The sequence below is a fragment of the Silene latifolia genome, chromosome Y (genome assembly GCF_048544455.1).
Source record: "Silene latifolia isolate original U9 population chromosome Y, ASM4854445v1, whole genome shotgun sequence".
Taxonomy (NCBI): Eukaryota; Viridiplantae; Streptophyta; class Magnoliopsida; order Caryophyllales; family Caryophyllaceae; genus Silene; species Silene latifolia.
The window spans coordinates 370549754-370573331 of NC_133538.1; positions in this window are offsets into that span (position 1 = coordinate 370549754).

The window sequence follows — 23578 nt, forward strand, 5'->3', positions numbered from 1 at the left end:
TTTTATTCTAAGGTTATAATTAGTAATTATGTTGAATCAACTTATGAGTTGACTCATATTACTGATTAGGGTTTCTAATATTGCATACTTTTAAACCCTAAATCTACCCTAATATCAAGCTAGGGTTTTCACGAAAAACGAGGCATATGAGCCGTGTTGATTTCGTGTAAGCTTAAGAATAAAAGTTATTTATTGTTAAGATTTTATTCTCTAGAATTATCTTAACATATCTTTTATATTTAACTTTATATAGTTATATATGATAAGAATACTTTTGTTATGGGAAATCTTAACATATCTTAAGATTTAAGGAAAAGATAATAGGAGAATAATTGATAAAATTATCTTTTGGTTATTCTTTATTATCTCCTAAGATTTTAAGGAAAGAAATAATAAAGATATGATTTATTTACATATCTATTATTTCGGCCTCTAGGGTTTCGTGGAAACCGAGTGCCATGCTTCTTCAATTGCTATAAATACTCTACTCTTTGCTACATTTCAAAGTAAGACCTTTGAGCATAATTTTGATTTTATTTTAAAGCAAAAACCGTGTTTTACAAGCAAAAACCGTTTTGTTATTTTGAAAAGGTCGTGTGTCTTATAAAATTGTGCATTCATTCTTTCGTTATTGTTATAAGATAATAGTGCTTAAGTGATTTCTTACTCGTTCATTAACGTGAACTTTTAGTAGAATCATTGGTACTTTCTTATTAGCGTAAGTTAGTCACTCGAGTATTTAGCGATACTCACTTGAGTTACAACTAGGGTTAGTTGTACGAGTTGGGTTAGTAAATTTGTAATCCGTAGAAAAGTACTAAATTTATTAATCGAGAATAGTAGACGTAGGTTTCGATTTGTGAAACTGGACCACTTCTAAAATCCGTGTGTCTCTCCTTCTCTTTCAATTATTTGCTTTGTTTTCATTCGTTAATTACTTGATTAGTTAAAGTTTAATCAATAAACTTTAAATAATTAATTATATACTTACAATCGAAAAAGTAGGGTAAAGTTTTTAATCCTCAATTCACCCCCCCCCCCTTTGAGTATTTCGGATCGATAAACTCTTCAATTGGTATCAGAGCCTCGTGCTCTTGATTGCATAACCGCAAAGAGGCTGATCTGTCTATCTTTATTTATCTTATCATTTTATATTCCGCTGCCTATCACGTGATAAATGGATTCCAAATAGCTCAACTGGTCCGTCTTTGATGGGAAGAATTATGGCTTACGGAAGAACATGATGACTCACTATGTGAAGGGTCATTATTGGGAGTGCTGGAGGATTATACAAAATCGACCGCATAAAATTTTGGTTGCATCCGCTGAATGCACTACGTATGAGAAAAAGGAAGACGATTACGTCGAGGCTCACTACAAGAAGGCCGAAAAGAATTCTAAAGCAATAAGCCTATTGCAAAACGGCATGACTACTGCAGAATTCGATCGCTTCTCTTCGTGCTCAATGACCAAGGAAATATGGGACGGCCTTGAACTAGCTTTTGAAGGTACTTCCATTGTTAGGAAACACCGCATAGGTTTGTTAATGCAGAAAATGAGCTATTAAGTATGGAGCCAAATGAGTCCTTGGATAGTATGTCCGCACGTTTTTCAAGCATCATAAACAAATTGAAAAACCTAGGAAGAAAATTTAACACTGAGGACATTGCAAGAAAGGTTCTTAGGGGCCTGACTAAAAAGTGGCGTGTCAAGGTCACAGCAATGAAGGAATCGAGAGATATAGAGAACCTATCCTATCAAGAACTCATTGGTGCCCTCATGGACCATGAAATCATTCTAAATGCTGATGAAGAAGAACCGAGTAGAGGTAAAAACGTGGCCTTGAAAAGCGAGGATGTCAGCTCCGACATAGAGGATGAGACCATATTGTTTGCTCGTCTTTTTAAAAAAAGACTTTTTTTGAAACAAGCAAGCAAAATCTTCTGCTAATAACAACAAGTCCTTCAATAAGAGAGCAATAGAATCTAAATCATCATTTGCCAATAGAGGTTGCTTCAAGTGTGGAGAATCTAATCATATGATCAAGGATTGTCCCACATGGGAGAAAATTAAAGATAAGACAAAATGCAAGAAGACAAAGAAGGAGTTCAAAAAAAGTAATGATGGCTTCGTGTTGGGGAGATATTGACTCAGAAGATGATGAAGGATCTGAAGATGACGAAGTAGCAAATCTTTGTCTCAGCAGCGTCAGTCTTGACCTAATTTCTGACAGGAACTGATGCGTGTCTTTTATATGATGTTTTACATCCCATTTTACACGCATTTCAGAGCTCATTCATGTAGTTTATGCTACATTTCTCCCTATTTCCGTCTACTTCCGTATTTTGTACATTATTGCAGAAATGTGAAGAATCCAGCGGAAATTGAGCTAAAACCGTCCCCGAGTAATCTGCATTGCATATGACGTGAATTATTCACCCGAGGAGCGAGCTTGGTGCGCAATCCAAGGCCCAAAAGACAAGTCCACGAGTTTATAGAAGTCAAGTTGCAGCTCAAGCAGTCGATCGACCACTACCATCAGTCGATCGACCAACCATCGGGTTCCAGAAGCTACTGTTTACTGAAGACCAGTCGATCGACCAGTCCTAGCAGTCGATCGACCAGATTTCTATTCCAAACGAGAAATAAAAGACCGTGAATCTTGAAGCCCAAAGTTACGTTAGGTTTAGGAAACAAAGTTACGTTAGTTGCTATATAACGTAACCTAAAAACATCAGTTTTGACATCAAGTTTTTATCTAAGTTTCACATTGAATTTTAGAATATCATAGTTAGGGTTTGGATATTGATTGCATCGGATTTTTATTCATACTTCCAATCATTCCGTTACTGTTCTCCTGTGATTTTCGGTATTCTTCCTGTTCTACTTTCAGTTCGTTTTATTTCGTTATCAGCGTAGAATTGCTAGTTAGATTCCCGAAACCATCTTATTGTTGCATGTTAATTGTTTTTTCTACCGTTTTAATTATGAATTCAGCACTTTATTGCCTTAGTATTATTATTGTTATCACTTTCAGCATGAGTAGCTAAATCAATTGTGCTAGGATGTAGGCGAATTATGGCGTAGGCGGCGTAGTATTAAATTGGACTGAATTCGCGTGTCAGTCGAACGACTGACATACTTAGTCGATCGACTGACCTCGTGAGGTTACCTTTCGTTTTAATTGATTTTAATGATGTATTTAACAAATCGAATGCATGCGACCAGTTAGATGCTTAATTTATGACTGACCCATTAGATCGAAAGATAGGGAAAGTTGTTTGATCACCAATTAAGATGACTAAACTGTGCAGAGATCGAAAGATAGGTATAGTTTAGACCGTTAGTCACTTTTCAGGACGGGAGTCAGTATTAGTGATATTAGGGACCTATAGCGAGATCGAAAGATGCTATTTATTAAGAGTGGACCGAGAGGACCTCTTGTTTCCCGCCTCACTTGTGTTTGATTCAGACCGACTTAGTATGCTGCCGCCGAAGCTTTAATGAACCGACCATCCTAGTACCCCTTCTTTATCTGTTTAAGCCGTCTTTTTAGTTTACTGTCTTTATTTATTCTTAGCTGTAGACCAATTCAACTCAACCCCCACACTCGTTACCTTAGACTAGAATTAGACAGCTAGAAATTACGTCTGCCTCCTTGTGGTTCGACCCTGTTACCACAAGCCTAGGTTAGTCTTAATAGGAAATTATAAATCTTATTTTTGGTACTCACAACGACGGGTATCAAATTTTGGCGCCGTTGCCGGAGAGGCAATAGTTCTAATTTTTAGTTGTTCTATTTTTAGTCTTTCTTAGTTTAAGGGACTTCTGTTCCTAAAACTTTTCATATATTCTTTTTGTAGTTTCTTCTTATGCGCAGGTCACAGGGTGGTGAACTAGTACCATTCGATCCTGAGATAGAGAAATCTTTGCGCGAGTTGAGACGATCACAAAGGGTATTACCGACAGAGGAAGAGCTGAGTACTCTGTCAAGCTATCACGAGAACGAGCTGTTCGAGGAAGACCCACAGTCTTCACCCGTTTCCACCTCTTCAGCCGAGACAATCACTTCTCCAGAAATTCCAGTCATGGCTGAGGAAGCGAGTATAGCTAGTCATTCCGAGCCGACAGCTGCAAATTTATATAAGGGGTTCGAATTACCAGGAGATGCCAGGAAGTTCGAACCAAAGCCTTCATACATTAATATGGTTGAGAGAAACCAGTTCGGGGGAGTTGCAAATGAAGATGCAGCTAAGCATATGGAGACCTTTATTGACTACTGCTGTTCCATACCCCCACCAGCCGGCGTGACCCAAGACCAGATCAAGGAGACCATGTTTATCTTCCCCCTTCGTGATGCTGCAAGGGAGTGGTATAGAGATCTGGACCGAGCCGCTCATGGGATCACCGACTGGAATTCCTTGGCATTGACTTTCTAGAAGAAGTACTTTTCTGCTTCAAAGACGATTGCTATTAGAGCCCAAATCACGAGTTTCAAACAAGGGCCGGATGAGAACTTCCACGAGGCATGGGTCTGATTTATGAAGCTGGTGTGAACCATACCGCACCATGGTTTCGAAAAATGGAGCTTATGCAATCATTTCTATAATGGGCTGTATGACGATCAGAGGGCTATTTTGGATGCTGCAGGAAATGGCCGATTTGCTGAGAACTTGGGAGAGACCAAGGGGTGGAAGATCATCGACGATCTAGCCACCCACAAGGCTGAGTATGGGAATTCCAGAGGGAACCAGAGAAGAGCTGCTGAATCTTCCTCTGTTGCTGCACTTGAAGCTCTCACTGCGAGATTTGACAAATATGAATTAGGAAGAGCTTCAAAGGGGGGTATGTATCAAGTAAATGCTGTGTCAGACGGTCCTTTCGTCTGTGAAAGATGTGGAGCTGAGGGACACGTTTCGAAGAATTGCCCTAGTCCCTTTGAGTCTTGCGCTGCCTTCCAACATTATAGGCAGACAAACACCTACTATGAGCCTAATGTTCATCCCAACTTGAGGTGGAGTAGCCAGAATGTCCTAAACCCAACTCCACCTCCGCAGCAGCAACCCTATGTGCCCCCTCATCAAAAGCAACAACAATATCAAAAACCTCCTTATGTGCCGCAGCAGCAACAACAACCCCATAGTTCTGATTTTGCTGAGTTTAAGAACATGTTGATGAAGGAGTCCCAAGCAAGAGAGGCCGGGATGAAGCTACTAGAAAGCCAAATTGCTCAATTGGCTAGTAAGAGTACCTCTCGATGTCCGGGACACCTACCGACTCAAACCGACCAAAAGGAGACCTTGAACGCCATCACATTGAGGAGTGGGTCCACCCTGGAGGGGCCTGCCATGGTCGAGGATGCTGTTGAAAAGAATGAGGCAGATCCGAGTCAAAAGGAAGCTGAAACGAGTAATTCAAAGAAAAAGGCGTCTACCAGGTATATCAGTCGATCGACTGATACACCCGGTCGATCGACTGATATGCGGGGTACAACAGCTTCTGGAACTGTACACCTTGGTCGATCGACTGAGGATAGTGGTCGATCGACAAAGATCACTGCTGATAGCGAGATTGTTTGTCCTCCGATGCCCGATAACTTAAGGGACTATTTGTTTCGGGGCACGACAGCTCCGAAGGTGTTAGGGCCAGACCCGAGTGCGGATGGGTCCATCCCAATTCCGAAGTTCGATCCGATGACGGTTAATGGCTCACATTTGAGACGGTCTGAGGAGGATTCGAGCTTTAACAAGGAGAAAGCAGTGGACTTCCAGCCTATGTCCACGGATGCCGGCATGAGCAACTTAGAGGAGAGGGCTAAGGTACTTCTTACAGCCCCATATCCGGAGAGACTAGTGCCGACAAAGGAACAGGTATCTTTCAGTAAGTTTGAAAAAGTTATTCGTAGCTTGAATGTACAGGTACCCTTCCTTCAGTTAGTTAACCAAGTACCAGCATACACTAAATTCATGAAACAACTCCTGTCTAAGAAAAAGTCGCTTGAACATGTTCATTGTAACACCCCCTCATACCAAGGTGCCTTACCAGGACCACCCTACCATGAGAGTGCGTTACCATCTCGGTTGCCCGAGGTTAGTACATATCAAAAGCGTCTGAACTGAGCACATTTATTAAAGTAATGTAAAAAGCGAAGTTTACAATATCCGAACCAAATACTGTTTAATGAATTACAACTTCAAAGTCTTAATAATAAAAGAAAACTCGCTAAGAACTCAGACAGTGATGCTATGACTCGTGGTGGCAATTCTCCCAAGATAATCCCCAAGCTCTCACTAGCAAAACCTGTCAAGCCTGCTCACCATCCCCGAATGGATCACCGCAGATTCCACAACAACAACGGGGTCAGTATTATGCAACAAACAAGACAAACAAATGCAATACTCGTCTGATCATCATCAACTCCCAATCACCCCGCTCTCACATCGTAAATCGACTACACACTAAAGTGTGTAGCCCAGCCAGATTACCCATCGCAACAGGTAATCCTCGCCGCCAGTGGGTGACCGCAGCCGATCCCACCTAGTCCAGCTCCTCACGAGCGACAACGATCCCTGTCCCTTAATGTGCACATCCCCTTTCGTGGCGGGTTCCACGGAGGGCGAACTAGGGTGTGAAGCCACTCCCGCAAGTGACTCCACCATAATCACAATCACATGACATTACTGTCATCTCAATCCCCTCACACCAACACTGTCACAACAATCTCCATATTACGATGATCAACAGACAACGATAATTACAACAACATGTCATGTAAAGCACAGTAAACTGAGTAGGGAAACCCTACCTTAGCAATCACAGCAGTAAGCAACACGGACAATCAAAAAGGCTCCTCTACGAAGTCTTCTCCTATACAATGATCATACAACACAATTACACTTTGTACAATTCCCAACGTCCCCTTCCATATAAATGTATAGCAACCCGAAACGATGCAATAATTACAAAGATGTACTTACCAACAGTGCAACAAGAACTTATACGCAAGAATCACCGCAATTATCCACACAAAGATGCTACGAAATGCTCAAAGGAATGATTAGGGAATGATTTGGGTATGATTAGGGTAACGTAGAAATGATAACGCTTTGTGAAAAGTGATATTAGAAACCGACGCGAAATATAAAATACCCTAATCACTCCTTAATCAAACCGTCGAAATATAACTTCGCCAAACCGGACACTCGGTCGAGTGCAACAACACTCGGCCGAGTGTCCAATACTCGGTCGAGTATTCGCTATACTCGGCCGAGTATTCCTCGGCAGAACCGAAATAGCACGCACTAAGAGCACTACTCGGCCGAGTAGGCTCTACTCGGTCGAGTAGGCTCCAAAGAAGATCCGTAGTGTTACAATCTTTCCCCCTAAAAAGAACTTCGTCCCGAAGTTCACACTCTACTACACACAAGCACAACACCACAACACAAGACTCTAACAATCACATGAGACAACTCCAAGGAACTACACAAGCATCACAACCAGTTACCCAAAACGCATCTCCCGACACGAATCAAACAAAGCAAAGAAAACACAAAACACTATCGCGACCATCTCCTACCCCCCTAAAAAGACAACGGTTACGTCCCCGTAACCAAACATACCTGATCAAAAAGGTTAGGAAAGCGGTCTCGCATAGCTTCCTCGGGTTCCCATGTGGCTTCCTCCACATTATGATTAGACCAAAGGACCTTGAGTAAGACCGTCTCACCATTCCGGGTCTTACGAACCTTGCGATCAAGAATCTCCTTAGGAATCTCGGCATAGGACAAGGATTCATCAAGTTCGATGTTCTCCATCTCGAGGATGTGCGACGGGTCACTCACATATTTCCGGAGTTGAGACACATGAAAAACATTGTGAACTCTATCCAAAGCTGGTGGTAAAGCTAACCTGTAGGCTACCTCGCCAACACGGTCCAGAATTTTATAAGGACCTATAAACTTTTGGCTTAGCTTACCCTTTTTCCCAAACCTCATAACACCTCGCATAGGTGACACTTTCAAAAGCACCTTGTCACCTACCGCGAACTCAATGTCTCTGCGGTGTAAGTCGGCGTAGCTCTTTTGACGATCTTGAGCTGCTCTCATCTTTTGGCGAATCAACTGGATTTGCTCAACCATATCCTGAACCAATTGTGGCCCTAAAACCACTGTCTCGGAACTATCATCCCAACAAACTGGACTTCGGCATTTCCGGCCATACAAAGCTTCAAATGGTGCCATCCCAATACTTGTATGATAACTATTATTGTATGAAAACTCGATCAAATCAAGTCTGTCTTCCCAACTGCCTCCAAAGTCCATAACACATGCCCTTAGCATGTCTTCTAAGGTCTTGATGGTCCGTTCTGTCTGACCATCGGTTGCCGGATGAAAAGCTGTACTCATCTTCAATGTTGTACCCATCAACTCTTGCAGTTCTTGCCAAAACTTTGATATGAACCTCGCATCACGATCGGAAACAATATCTTTCGGAATACCATGTAACCGAACCACATGCTTTCGGTAACCCAATGCAAGTCGCATCTTAGACCAAGTATCCTTCATGGGGACGAAATGGGCTGATTTGGTTAGCCGATCCACAATCACCCAAATCATGTTGTTACCTTGCTGTGACCTAGGTAACCCCACAATAAAGTCCATGGAGATCGACTCCCACTTCCACTCAGGCACTGTCAGAGACTGAATCTTACCTTGAGGTCTCCTTTGTTCACCTTTGACCCTTTGACAGGTCAAACATCTAGCCACAAACTCAGCTACGTCTCTCTTCATGTTCGGCCACCAAAAAGTCTTCTTAAGGTCTCTGTAAAGCTTGTCACCACCCGGGTGAACTGAATAAGGAGTGCAATGAGCCTCGACAAGATTATTCTCCTTAACTCGCATCGTCAGAACACACCATCTCCCATCAAAACGAACACTCCCATCCGGATGTATAAAGAACTCGAAAGTCGCTCCACTCTCTACCTTTGACTTCCACTTCTGGATCTTAGGATCAAGCTCTTGCTTACTTTTGATGTTTTCATACAACTCTGGCTCGATCGTCAAATCCCCGATGGTACTCCCCTCTCGAATCATAAAGATCCCCAATCCGGACATCTCATCTCTCAACTTCAAAGGGACATAGCTGTACATAGCGAATGAACGCTCTTCCTACTCAAAGCATCTGCGACAACATTAGCTTTACCCTCGTGATAGATGATCTCCATATCATAATCTCCAATCAGCTCCATCCACCGCCTCTGTCGCATGTTAAGCTCCTTCTGAGTGTAGATATACTTTAGACTCTTATGATCAGAGAACACCTTAAAAGTTGCGTCGTAAAGGTAGTGCCTCCAAATCTTAAGTGCGAACACAATCGCACCCCGGCTCCAAATCATGAGTAGGGTAGTTCTCCTCATATTGCTTCAAATGCCTCGAAGCATAAGCTATCACTCTCCTCCCGCATCAAGACACAACCCAAACCGTTCTTTGAAGCGTCGGTATAGACCTCAAAGTTCTCACAACCCTCTCGCAAGGCTAGGATAGGAGCTGTGGTCAAGCGTTCCTTTAAGGTCCAAACGCCGTTTCACAACTCTCATCCCAAACAAATCTGACTTCTTTCCTCATCAAGGATGTCATAGGCCGTGCTATGGTAGAGAAATCCTTCACAAATCTCCGGTAGTAGCCGGCAAGGCCTAAGAAACTCCGAATCTCAAAGAACATTCTTCGGCGATTCGCACTTGGTAACGGCCTCAATCTTACTAGGATCCACAGATACCCCCTTCTTGGATATTACATGGCCTAGAAAAGCCACTTTCTCTAACTTAACTCACACTTGGATAATTTGGCATAGAGCTGATTTTCTCTCAAAGTCTGCAAAACTATCCTCAAGTGCTCTTCGTGCTCTTCTTTGGTCTTGGAATAAACTAGGATATCGTCGATGAAAACAACCACAAACTTATCCAAAAACGGTGTGAAGATCCTGTTCATCAAATCCATAAAAGTCATTGGCGCATTGGTCAACCCAAAAGGCATCACTACATACTCGTAGTGACCATAACGAGATCGGAACGCTGTTTTAGGAATATCTTCGTCACTATCCTCACCGATGATACCCCGACCTCGCATCAATCTTAGAGAATACACCGGCTCCACTTAATCGATCGAACAAATCATCAATCCTCGGCAACGGATACTTGTTCTTCATCAGAACCCGATTGAGATCTCTGTAGTCAATGCACAATCTCATACTCCCATCTTTCTTCTTTACAAAAAGAACCGGAGCTCCCCACGGTGACACGCTAGGCCTGATATAACCCTTGTCTAACAACTCATGTAATCGCTTCTTCAACTCATCCAACTCTTTAGGTGCCATACGATAAGGTGCTTTAGATATAGGACCTGTTCCGTGGCTTAAGCTCCACGCTGAAATCGACATCCCTCTTGGGAGGCAAACTCGGTATTTCCTCAGAAATACATCTTCAAATTCTTTCACCACGAAAATCTCGAAGTTGTCGGCGGCTCTACTCGGTGATCTCTCACATGACAAAGGATTAAGGGACACTTTTTCCTTAAACATGACTTTAAAGTCATAACCGCTATAAACCTACACTTAGGCTTTACCACAAACCCTCTATAGGACACCTTAACACCCTTGGGACTCTTTAAAGACACTCTCTTCTGTCTACAATCTATCCTGGCATCATACCTACCTAGCCAATCCATCCCAACAATCACCTCAAACCCATCCTTAGGAAACTCTAACAAGTCTACTTTGGTAAATCTACCCTCCAATCACCATAGATATACCCTTATATAACTTGAGACACGACACGACTCCCCGAAGGTATGAACACATCATCTTTTACAACCTCAAACTTGCCCAAACCCATAGACACAAAGACGACTCTTAGACACAAAAGAATGTGTAGCCCCAATCAAACAAAACAAAGGACGGTACATTATTAACAAGAAAGGTACCGGAACTACATGAGCATCATCCTGTGCTTCCCGCTTATCCCTCATGAAGAGCTTTCCACTATTCTTCTCGTCCTCCACCCCGAATCAAGCATTGGAGGTACTAGGCTTAGCCGCCGAATCTGGGTGACACTTTTATTCTCGCGCTGGTAAGATCCACCACCACCGCGGTTGTAACCGCCCGGTTACCCCCGTCCACCTCTCGTTGCCCCATGAACCTCCCGGTCGGCTACTAGCAAAACTCGAGTCGGCCCCCGAGAGAAATTTCTTGATCGAGCTCCCAACCATTGCGGGCTTGTAGCTCGTGCATTCCCGCCTTTTGTGGCCTATACCACCACAGTTGAAGCACGTAAGGTTGGTGTTGTCACTTACATGCCCGACCTCCATTCTTTCCCCGGCCACGAGAACCTCCGGAGAAACCACTCCACTAGAGAAAGCTTTAGCATGGTTGAAATTCCCTTTCTTGTTGGTTGGTGATTGTTGTTCCCACTATCGGCCTTCCTCTTTCGGTAGCAGATCCTCTCCTCGATCTCCTTGAGAGATCCACCATTCTCTCGCTTGACCCGCTCTCGATACACTTCCTTGAGGTCGAGTAGCAACCCCAAATAGGCATACGACTCACGATCTTAGCAGACAAACCCCTCTCAAAACGGAGAGCCAAACCTCTTTGTCCGAGTTGCAAATCTTCCACATAACGAGATAGCTCCATAAACCGATGATAGTAATCAGTGACTGTCATCTCCTCGGACATAGTGAAAGATTCAAAGTCGGATCTCATCTTGTGTCGGATATGCTCCGCACAAATCGCTCTCTCATAGCACTCTTCAATCCGGACACGGAATAGCCCCTTCCTCCTGGTAGTAAGCTCTAGCATCATCCTTGACGTTCTGCCACCAAACTGCAGCTTCTCCTCTTAGGTAGTATACAACCTGTTCAACAATCATATCCTCGGGGCACTTAACCATTTCCATGAGAGCTTCAATCTCACGGTGCCACTTCTCGAGCAGCTTTGGTTCGCCTACCCCGTCATATGTGGGAGGGTGGAAACGAGCAATGTTGATGCTAAGCTGGGTTGCATCCATCGTCTTCTCGTTTCCTTTTCCCACATTTTTGAGAGCTTCAAGGAGAGCCTCTTGTTGCTCAATCATGCGAGCAACCTCATAAACAGACATCTCCGAAGCTTGGATCTGTGCAGGAGTTCTTTTGGGCGGCATTTTGAGCTGATAAGAAAGAAAGAAACGTAAACACATGCTCAAAATTTAACATCCCTCCGCCATAAGAACACTCGGCCGAGTGTACATCATACTCGGTCGAGTATTGATAACTCGGTCTAGTACCTTTGCAGATACTCGGTCGAGTATCGACTCCAGAGACAAACGTCAAAACACCAAAAAGAACACTCGGTCGAGTGTAACAACACTCGGCCGAGTGGCCTATACTCGGTCGAGTACACTCTCATACTCGGTCGAGTAATCACAAACAAAGAGAATCGCTACTTCTTATCAAACAACACTCGGTCGAGTTTTGTCCACTCGGCCGAGTAGACCATACTCGGTCGAGTGTCTATCCCGCTCGGCCGAGTTACGCTATAAAAAGATTTACTGATTACGATTCCCCTATCATGCTCACTATTCCGCAAAGAAATACTTAAGGATTTTAAAACCATGTTATAATCACGTCAGCATGTAATGCATATATTAAAACTTTAGCACCATAATGCATATATTAAAACTTTAACACCATATTATAGCCATATCAACATCCAATTTGCACATACGCTAGATCCAACGTTGAAATCACAACCCGTTTCATCAATTACTTCTCCCATCACAACAGTTAAGAATTTCATCACACATATATACAACTATCGACTTTTACCAACATGTATCTTCACATACGTGCACATACAAGGCCTAGTCCTCATCACACTTTCCCCCAAGTTACCGGCTCGAGTTAGTAAGGGCCAAGGTGCGACTCCGGGACGTCTCCCGAGTCTTTGCGGTAGCTCCAAACAACTCTCCCCGGGTTCATTTTATTTAGACTCCCTAGGTTCATTAAATTCATTTGTTTAGGTGCCGGAATCTTCGGCTCTGATACCACTTTGTAACACCCCCTCATACCAAGGTGCCTTACCAGGACCACCCTACCATGAGAGTGCGTTACCATCTCGGTTGCCCGAGGTTAGTACATATCAAAAGCGTCTGAACTGAGCACATTTATTAAAGTAATGTAAAAAGCGAAGTTTACAATATCCGAACCAAATACTGTTTAATGAATTACAACTTCAAAGTCTTAATAATAAAAGAAAACTCGCTAAGAACTCAGACAGTGATGCTATGACTCGTGGTGGCAATTCTCCCAAGATAATCCCCAAGCTCTCACTAGCAAAACCTGTCAAGCCTGCTCACCATCCCCGAATGGATCACCGCAGATTCCACAACAACAACGGGGTCAGTATTATGCAACAAACAAGACAAACAAATGCAATACTCGTCTGATCATCATCAACTCCCAATCACCCTGCCTCACATCGTAACCGACTACACACTAAAGTGTGTAGCCCTCGCCATTACCCATCGCAACAGGTAATCCTCGCCGCCAATGGGTGACCGCAGCCGATCCCACCTAGTCCAGCTCCTCAACGAGCGACAACGATCCCTGTCCCTTAATGTGCACATCCCCTCCCGTGGCGGGTTCCACGGAGGGCGAACTAGGGTGTGAAGCCACTCCCGCAAGTGACTCCACCATAATCACAATCACATGACATTACTGTCATCTCAATCCCCTCACACCAACACTGTCACAACAATCTCCATATTACGATGATCAACAGACAACGATAATTACAATAACATGTCATGTAAAGCACAAGAACGAGTAGGGAAACCCTACCTTAGCAATCACAAAGAAGAAGCAACACGGACAATCAAAAAGGCTCCTCTACGAAGTCTTCTCCTATACAATGATCATACAACACAATTACACTTTGTACAATTCCCAATGTCCCCTTCCATATAAATGTATAGCAACCCGAAACGATGCAATAATTACAAAGATGTACTTACCAACAGTGCAACAAGAACTTATACGCAAGAATCACCGCAATTATCCACACAAAGATGCTACGAAATGCTCAAAGGAATGATTAGGGAATGATTTGGGTATGATTAGGGTAACGTAGAAATGATAACGCTGTGAAAAGTGATATTAGAAACTGACGCGGAAATATAAAATACCCTAATCACTCCTTAATCAAACCGTCGAAATATAACTTCGCCAAACCGGACACTCGGTCGAGTGCAACAACACTCGGCCGAGTGTCCAATACTCGGTCGAGTATTCGCTATACTCGGCCGAGTATTCCTCGGCAGAACCGAAATAGCACGCACTAAGAGCACTACTCGGCCGAGTAGGCTCTACTCGGTCGAGTAGGCTCCAAAGAAGATCCGTAGTGTTACATTCATACTGTCGCATTAACCAAAGAGTCATGCTCTTACTTGTCTTAGACTGCACCCCATAAATTAGAGGACCCGGGTAGCTTTTCTGTTCCTTGCAATATAGGTACCTTCTCTATTGAGAAGGCATAATGTGACTTAGGAGCTAGTATAAGCGTCATGCCTTTGAGTCTAGCTAGGAAGCTCAAATTGACTAGGTTCGCAGTGACAGAATGACAGTACAGATGGCTGACCAATCTGCGGTCTAGCCGATAGGAGTCTTAGAGGACATCCCTGTCCAAATAGGGAAGTTCTTCTTCCCCGTCGACTTTGTTGTACTTGACATGCCTGAGGATCCTCATATACCCATTATTTTGGGTAGGCCATTTCTGCACACTGTTGGTGCAGTCATAGATGTCGGTCTAGGAACCTTGACTTTCAAAGTAGGAAAGCATTCTATTGTCTTTGCCCAACCTGCTAAGAAAAAGGACCCCATGTGGCCTGTGACTTGTAACATGGTTTCTGAAAAGAAATCGTACTTTGTGCTTCCTGAATTGCCTGTCTCTATTACTACTTCTGTGTTAACCCCTCTGCCCCAGACTGGGAGCAAAAAGGAGGAAGAATCTGTTGTTTTAGATGTTGCAGGAGCTGGTTTGGGGAAGGAAGTGCTGCAAGTTGCTCCAATTGTAAAGAAGCCGATCATTCAAAGAGGAGGTCTTGGTTGCCTGAGCTATGGAATTGATGAGGTTGTTGATGACGAGCCGGTCAAAGCCAGAGATTCTGATTTGGATTCTGATAAGCCCGAAGAGATCCTTGACTGGGGAGATGATGCGAGTGTTGATCCGTTGAGCCATACGGACGTGGAAGCTAAGAAGGGTGCAGCAGCTCAAATAAGCACCGTTGAGGCTACCTCTAGTAGCCAAAAGCCGACGAAGTGGGCCATACCTTGGTCATTCTTGATCAACTATTAGTTGATCGAGCTCTTTATAAACTTCATTTTATTTGCTTTTGTTAGACATTTTTTATTGCTTTTGTGTGCGCGAAAACTTCGCATTTTATTTTGCTTGCTTAGGATTTTATACGTTTGAGACTTTATTTTGGGTTTTGCGCAAATTTAGGCGCGTATTATTGTGCACTTGCAGGTTTTTAGACCTCATTAGCTCAAGTTATCGAGCAAATACGAAGAAATAAAGAGTACAACATTACTTTCAGTCGATCGACTGGCTACATTTGTCGATCGACTGAGTTGCACTTTCCAGGAGCTACTGTTCCTGTCACATTGGTCGATCGACTGCCATCCTTGGTCGATCGACCAAGGACACTGCTCTATCTTTTCACGACCTTCCCTCTGCTGTGTTGGGTCGTTTTGCGGGATTAAGGGAGTTTTCCGCTCTATTTTATTTCCCGGCTCATTTTCGATTTCTTCCATTTTCGCAATGGTGAACATATTTACCGCTTCAAATTGCCTTCTCGGTTTTATGCGTGGTTTTGTTTGTCTTTCAAGTACCTTTTAGTAGCACTGCTGGCTACTGAAACCTCCTAGCTCACGCTGGTTTGAGGAGGTTTCCTTTGCTGCGCTTAAAGTCTTGTGAGTTTCCAAGTCTTTACTTCATGTCTTCTTTCATTTACGCAAATTCCCACATCTCTTTTCTTTCATTACATGATTTTGCACAATGGAGACATTGTGCGATTTGGTTTGGGGAAGGGTTTTGCGTCGCATATCATTTGCTTGCATTCACGTTTAAATTTTGTTTTGCATTGTTGTTTATTTCTTCATATACATCAAAATTCAAAAAAATTGATAAAATTTCAAAATTTCAAAAAAATGCACGTTTATTTTAGCATCTAGGCCGAGTCGGAACGGTAGTATTTCCATGATGATATAGCATTTGCATCTGTTTTGCCTGAACCTTGCTAAATTGACATGTTATTAGTAGAATCGTATAAGTGCATATCTACGAGTTTTCGTTAATTTGCTGAACTTGGGACTTGACTTAGAGAATTGGCAAACTACATCACATTTATGAGATTTAGAGCCTATAACTAGTGACATCTAAGACCGGTTTATTTAGGAATGTGAGTAGTACTCCTTATGAGACATGTCACATAAATGTGCATAAATATGAACTTAATCTGCTTAATACTTGTACGCATTTGGTCTGTGGTTAGTCGACACATGTGGTAGAGGTTTCCCCTTATTCGTTTTGCCCATAAGCTCCACACTGCCGAAAATATCCTTTTTTGTCCCATTTACTACATCCTACATTTAGCCTGCCTTTGTCAAGCTAGTAGCCTGTGTTCTTGGGGTTGTTACTCATTTTTGGTGGCATATGCTCTGTTGAGACGTTATTGGGAAGATGAAATACAGGAAGGAAAGAAACAAAGAAAGAAATAGAAAAGAAAAAAAAATATGAAAAAATGATTCGAAAAAAGAGAAAAAAAAAGAGTTATGTACTGTTCGTGAAGTCAATCGACTGCCTCTTTTGGTCAATCGACTGAGGTTCGAGAAAGAAAAAGAATCAATTCGCATAATTCAAACCTTTATCTTTTGGCGATTTTTGCTCCCATGTATTATTCATATTTTATGGGGAGTTAGTTGATTACTTTTATCTCTGGAAATTGTGAGATTTGTGCTTGCTATAGCACCGTTCCATTTGTTTGGAGTAAGAAGTTGGATGTTGCCATATGGTTCCGTTTCGGTACTAGCTTGATCACATGTACCTCCACTTTTCCATAAATGTTTTGCCTGTTCTTACCTATACCTCACATATCCACATTTATACCTCGGCATGTGTCATGGTTTCTTGTTGGTTGGAATGCGTATGTACGGTTGTAGAGATTGCTTTCATATTAGACTGCAGGCATGTTCTGATAGGTCGTAGTTAGGTGAGCGTCATTACATTTACTTCTTTCTATCTTACATATATTCACCTGTACTTATTGAGTGATTTGAGCGACCCATGAGAGTCCAATTTGATAAGTCTCTACAGTTGACGGTTCAGTAGTTTTAACGGCTCCATAACTCGTTTGCATGATTCATTTGCTAATTGATTGTTGGTTGTGTATTAAATTGGTTTAGGCTTTACATGTTGCATTTCGCTCTGAGATTGAACTCGTTCCATTAGGTCATTAGATCGAGTCTAGTTCTTGCTTGAGGACAAGCAAGGATTCGGTTTGGGGAAGTTAGCAACGATGACAGCACAGATTCTCACTCAAATTACTGCTTTCTAGGATAATCAGATGAAGATGATGATGATGAGGTTAGTTATCTTGAACTCAAAAAGCGTGTTAAGAAACTTTCTAAAAATTCTCTAATTTAATTCTTTGAGCAATCCCTCGACAAATGTCATGAACAGAATTTGGAACTAAAGGATCTAAAAGAATAGATTCTTGATATTGCGAGAAGAATCATATTCTAAAGGCAAAAGCTAAGAAGTTGAAATATAAAGTTACGGCAGATAAAGCCACAACATTAGATACTGCTAATGCTAAGAAGAAGGAACTAGAGTCCAAAGTTATAGCTAATGAAGCTATAACCTCCGACCTAAAGCTTAATATTAAGCACCTTCAAGCCAAAGTTATAGCTAGTAAAGCTATAGCTTTAGAACATAGAAAAGCCAAAGAACTTTTAGAGACTAAAGTCACATCTAATGAAGCAGTGATTTTAGACCAAAAGAAAGAAATAGATCCTCTCACAAAGCAATTGAAAGAATTTAAAACTGACATGATCAATTTTAAGAAACAACACTCAGATGTTGTATTTATTCTTAACAAAAGGTTCGAAGACTTTCGTTACAATTTCAAGAAGGATAATGACGTAGATCACACGAAATGTCTTGAGGAGATTAAAACCCTAAAGGACTTACTCCTACATGCAAGGAAAGTCCATGATAAATGGGAAGGTAGCACAAAAGTCCTAAACTTCGTAACCGAACAATCTGACAATAATATGAAGATGGGTTTTGGACATGAGTGCTACAGCCGTAGAGATCACTCTAAATGCAAATCAACACCTTCTTATCATAAATTCAGAAAACGAAAATATGATGATCTTCCTGAATATTTGATTTTCAATTATTATGGTCATATGGGTCACATCCAAGACAATTGTGTCAAACGAGCACATGATATACGAAAAAATACCAAATTTGTTAAAACGGTTGACACAACAGTCGAGGATGATGAATCCCACATAGATGAAACTAACAAAGAGAGGAATAATAACTTTCGTTGGTTCTACGACATGGCTTTTGATTACACCAAAAAGCCTAGCACTTTACAAACTCCTTGTCAACCAAAACAAAGTAGACCTAAACACAAGGAGACCAGATATGTGAGACCTAGGGAATCCCCTAGACCTAGAACTCCTCATAAACAAAACTACCCAAGGTTTAGAAGCACGACTATTAGACAAGTTTGGGTACGAAAGGATTTAGTATATTGGGTAACTAACCGTAAAGGACCCAACTTAACTTGGGTACCTAAAAACTGTATCTAATCCTTTTGCAGTTAATGGTGAAAGAAAAAAAATCATTGGTATCTTGACAGTGGATGTTCAAGACACATGACTGGAGATGAGAATTTATTTCTTTCACTCAAACCTTTTGATGGAGGAAAAGTGACTTTTGGGTACAACAAGAAAGGTAAGGTGATTGGAGTGGGCAAAGTTGGAATTTCTAGATCACACGTAATCAGTGATGTTTATCTAGTGGATGGTCTCAAGCATAATCTACTTAGCATATCTCAACTATGCGACAAAGGTAACAAGGTGGTTTTTCATACAGATGTTTATCGCGTTATAATTGAAGGTACAAGTAATATTATTCTTGAAGGCCATAGGAAAAAAAATGTGTATATGGTAGCTTTAAATGATGTGTCTACTAACTCCTTTTCGTGCATGAAAGTTACACTTGATGATCCTTGTTTGTGGCACAAGCGTTTTGGTCACATTAGCTCACCTATTTTGAATAAACTCAAGAGATGGGACTTGGTTGAAGGACTGCCTAAAATTAGGTGCGATCAAGAAAAGATGTGTGACACTTGTGCTGGCTGCAAACATGTGAGATCATCGTTCAAACCTAAAAGAGTGGTAAGCACGAATCAAGCTTTGAAATTGATATACATGGACTTGTGTGGTCCTATGAAGGTAAGGAGTAGAGGAGGATCCAGGTATGTCTTTGTCCTCGTAGATGATTACTCAAGGTATGTATGGCCTATCTTTCTTCATTCAAAAGATGAGACTTTTGATGAGTTTGTTTGTCTTATGAAACTTGTTCAAAATAAATATAAGACTAACCTTGTTTCTATTCGTACGGATCATCGCACCGATTTTGATAATCAAGCCTTTATAGAATATTGTAGAGTTAATGGTGTAGGACATAACTTTTCTACACCACGAACTCCTCAACAAAATGGTGTGGTTGAAGGTATGAATAGAACACTAGAAGATATGGCTCGTACAATGATTTTGTGTACTGGTCTACCTCGTAATTTCTGGGCTGAAGCTATTAGTACTACATGTTATATTCATAATCGTGCTATGATAAGACCCATCCTAAAGAAAACCCCTAATTAACTTCTAAGAGGTCGTAAACCTAATATCTCTCATTTTCGTTGTTTTGGAAGTAAGTGTTTTGTTTATAACAATGGTAAAAATAGGTTAAGTATGTTCGACCCTAGAAGTGATGAGGCTATTTTTATAGGTTATTTGGATCATAGCAAGGCTTATAAGGTCTTCAATAAAAGAACACTTTGTATTGAAGAAAGTATTCACGTTATTTTTGATGAAGAAAATGTGTTTGATAAGCCCTTACAGGATAAGGAAGAAGACATAGATGAACCTGATTTTCGTCTTTCTAGAAATGATCCTCCAGAATTGGAAACTGAGGACAATAATATTGAAGGAATAAATGATGAGCTTGATCATTCTTCAAAAGACAAAAAGAAGAAAACTAAAGTTATAGTTGATGATACAATAACATTGTCTCAAGATAAGGATTTCCAATCCAATGTTATAGATGATGTTACTATAACATTGAATCCAAATCAAGGTGATGAGTCCGAAGTTATACCCGACTCTACTACAACACCTGGTTTTGATTCAGGGGGGCGTCCTTGAATTCTGAGCCAAATGAAGTTAGATAAAGTTCAAATACTAAAGAACCAAGTACTTCAACAAAATGGAAATATAAGAGTTCACACCCTATGAAAAGCATTCTTTGTAATATTAAGAAGGGTGTTCAAACGCGATGATCCTTGAACAATTTTTGCTCCTTCTACTCGTTTCTATCAACAATTGAGCCAATGAATATTAAGGAAGCTCTCACATAATCAGATTTTTGCTCCTTCTATTCGAACGGAACAAAGTTTTGGCACTTAGTTCCTAGACCCAAGGATCGATCTGTAATTGGAACCAGATAGGTGTTTAGAAATAAACTAGATGATGCTTGGGTCATAGTTCGAAATAAGGCAAGATTGGTGGTACACGGTTATAATCAACAAAAAGGAATAGATTATGACGAAACCTTTGCACCTGTTGCCTGTCTCAAAGCTATTAGACTTCTGATAGCATTCGCAGCTCATAAAGGAATGAAACTCTTCCAAATGGATGTCAAGACAGCGTTTCTAAATGGGTATCTACAAGAAGAAGTCTTCATAGAACAACCTCCTGGATTTAAGGATAGCAAATTTGAAGACCATGTCTTTAAATCAGATAAGGCCCTGTATTGATTGAAGCAAGCACCAAGGGCCTCGTATGACAGATTAACGAAATTTCTACTTGTCAGTGGATTTAAGAGAGGATCTGTGGATAAAACCCTATTCCTAAAATCCGAGGGTTTTGTCCTTCTGGTTGTTCAAATCTACGTCGACGTATTTGATACGTGCATTTTATATTGTCTTATTAGCCTATTTTATGCACGTATTTCTATGCTTTTATCGTGGTTTTATGCTACGAAATGCCCCGAATATGCTACTTTGGTTTGTTTTGTCTTATTTGCAGGAATGAACCCAAAAGTAGCTAAATCGAGCCTTTTACCGTCCGTTTAGCATGCATTTGGAGGAAGAGTGAATTTGGAGCGGGAATGTAGCTATTTTGGGATGCGCAAAGAAGAAAGATAGCTAGGCGAGCGAGGGAAGAACTTCAAATTGCTAGTGCCTAATTTGGAGAGCCATATCTCGAGTTCTACAACTGATATTCAGGTGACTCTAATTGGAGATGAAATTTTGTCCTTTTAGCTTTCCAATGCCATCGGAATCACCCTGTTTGACCAAGTAAAGAAGAAATGGCAGCCATTTGAAGTTTGGTGCGCGAAGCAGGAATTACGCGCTGAGAAGTGCTCGATCGAGAACTATTTCTATTCGATCGAGAGCCCATTTGCTCGATCGAGAGCTACTTCTTCTCGATCGAGTGATTAAAGGGAAAGAAGTCTTCGATCGAGAGGAATTGTTCTCGATCGAGAGGAATGCTAAGGAATAACACTCGATCGAGCAACAATCTTTGACGGACTTGGGCTTTTTAGCTTTATTTTCCGCAATTAGGTTAATAAATCCTATTTTCTTATAAATAGGAAAGTGAGGACGACATTTGTACTCTCTTCTCTTCTCACTCCCTCTTCACCTCTCTAATTACCTTTTCTTCGGTCACCACAAACCCGAATATGTGCATTTGACAAGAAATTGAATGTCATAAATGTGCAAATGAGAAGAACATGCTATGCAAGGAGTACTACTCTCAAAATTCCTAATGAACTGCTCATGAATGTCACCAGTTATGGCTCTAAAACTCAGAATTTTTAAGTAGTTTGCCAGTTTATAGGTCAAGTCTAAACAGTCAGCTTATATTTGAACAAAAATTCGTAGATTATGCGTATGACAAGGCTAAAAACTATCAATAAAAGTGCAAGGCTCAAGTAAAATGACAGGTTATAGTGCAATTTCATCACGGGAATCTACCGTTCCGACTCAACCTATATGCAAAAGTAAACGTGAAATGTTTTTGAATTTTTTGAAATTTTCCTAATTTTTTTTTTTTTGGATTTTTTTGAAAATAAACAACAATGCAAGCGAGAAATTAAACGTGAATGCAAAACAAATGCAGATGCAGACTCAAAAGGATGCAATATCCTCCCCAAACTAAAACGGACAACGCCCTCGTTGTCCTCCAGCATACACCAGCAGAAAAATGGGGGATGGGAGTATACAACCAGCAAAATAAAAATAAAGGAGACAAAATGAAAGGAGTAAGAAGTACATACAAAAGCGAACTTCCCCAAACCAGCCAGAAAACTGGGGAAGTGAGTAGACCAGTAGCTACTCGTCGTCGGCACCACCGTCTCCCAGGTACTCCGACTCAACAAAACGGTCTCCCCAAACCAGCAACAAACAAGGGGGACCTCTAATCGTCATCTCCAGCCACCTCCTCCGCAGTCGGTGTAAACGGAGGGTCACTCGCCTCCTCTCTGGCAGCTCGCTGTGCCGCCTGCTCAGCCCGTAACCGCACCTCTCGTGCTACCGGTGTCTCCTCCGCCTCGTCCTCTAAGTCAGAAGGGACTGGAGGGTACCCACCCTCTGGGTATCAGTAGAAGGAGGGATGCGGCCACCCTGCTGGAACCGGTCGCCGTGCTCGGATATGGAACTCGTAGAGCGGGAATACAGCCAAGGCCATATCCCGTCTCATCTCAGTAAGGTACCTGCACATATCCAGAAGCAAGGCATCACGACGCTTTTTATCTGCCGTGTCAAAATTTGATACGGTCGTTCTGTACCAAAAATAAATACCTAAGTTACTACTAACAGAAGTCAGCGGTAAGTAGGGTCGATCTCCACAGGGAGGCTAAGTTGCTATCTATCTGTTTAATTCGGTCCGTCAGGGTGTCACAGAAATGGGGGTTTTGATTGTTTAAATTGAACTAAACTAACAAAAAGGTAAGAGAGGAATAAACGCAAGAAGTTAAAAGAGGAGAAGAGAGTATGCTAGGAGTCGGTCCACCGTGGCAACTATACTATCGGGAATACTGAGGCGATTAGACTACTGATAAGTAGAGCTATGGTCGTCACCTTTCGGTCCTTAAACCGCCCTAGAGCGTAAATAGCTTAGCTTTCGCCCTCACTACAATACCCTATTATAACTAAGCAAGCCTTCCCTTCCAATCTTTCGATCCAGGTCGGGGT